Below are 1404 nucleotides of genomic sequence, written 5' to 3'. Positions count from 1 at the left end.
GATGAAACGCGCGCGCACAACATTGAGATTGTAAAACACATTAAAATCAGCGTTTAAATGTCGAAATTTGTTTAATAGTAATGAAATAAAACAGTATCATCCGCAAAATCACCTAACGTATGCATTTTGCGCACAGTAGGGCTTGCTTCGACGACGAAATGGGCGCGCACAGCATGGAGATTGTAAAACGCATTGAGAAAAGCGTTTAATCGCCGAAATTTGGTTAATAGGAAAGAAATAACAGAGTATCATATGCAAAATCATCTAAGGTGTGCAGTTTGCAGACACTAGTGTTTGTTTCGACGATGAAACGGGCGCGCAAAGCATTAGGATTGAGATGCATATTAAAAACAGCGTTTAAATGTCGAAATTTGTTTAATAGGAAAGAAATAACACAGTATCATCCGCAAAATCATCTAACGTATGCACTTTGCGCACAGTAGGGCTTGTTTCATCGAAGAAACAGGCGCGCACAGCATTGAGATTGTAAAACGCATTGAAAACAGCGTTTAAACGTCGAAGTACGTCTAATAGGATTGAAGTGGTTGCGTTTCATAAACAAAATCTTCGACCGATTGTATTTTGTGCAAAGTTACGCTTCGTTCGACGAGGACTGATGCGTGCACTGCAATCGGTATGCAACAAGCATTAGAAGAAGCGTCTGAACGTCGAAATATGTCTAGTAGGTACGAAATTACAGAGTTTCATATGCAAAATCTTCTAACGTATGCATTTTGCGCACAGTAGGGCTTGCTTCGACGACGAAATGGACGCGCACAGCATTGAGATTGTAAAACGCATTGAAAACGGCGTTTAAACGTCTAAGTACGTCTAATAGGATTGAAGTGGTTGCGTTTCATAAACAAAATCTTCGACCGATTGTATTTTGTGCAAAGTTACGCTTCGTTCGACGAGGACTGATGCGTGCACTGCAATCGGTATGCAACAGGCATTAGAAGAAGCGTCTGAACGTCGAAATATGTCTAGTAGGTGCGAAATTACAGAGTTTCATATGCAAAATAATCTAACGTATGCATTTTGCGCACAGTAGGGCTTGTTTCGACTATCAAGCAGGCGCACGAAGAATTAAGATTGTATAACGTATAAAGAACAGCGTTTAATCGCCGAAATTTGTTTAATAGTGTCACGTCCCGCGCTACGCACGTGCCGTAACGAAAACTACAATAAGTAAATTACATGAGCAGTCATTTTAACACACAATAAACTAAAAAGATTATAAAAATAATAAAATAAAATAAAACACTAACAAAAGATTAATCAAATGTAGACGCACGTGATACTATTACATAAGGGCGACTAGTAGACTAACGATTTGGAATATACGTACATATATAAGAAACGCGAAGATACATCAAATAGAATCAATTAAAAAACTAATTAATA

Source organism: Bombus pyrosoma, linkage group LG18 (assembly GCF_014825855.1).
Source record: "Bombus pyrosoma isolate SC7728 linkage group LG18, ASM1482585v1, whole genome shotgun sequence".
NCBI classification, from domain to species: Eukaryota; Metazoa; Arthropoda; class Insecta; order Hymenoptera; family Apidae; genus Bombus; species Bombus pyrosoma.
The sequence above is the reverse complement of the archived record's forward strand: the minus strand, read 5'-3'. Positions refer to the sequence as shown.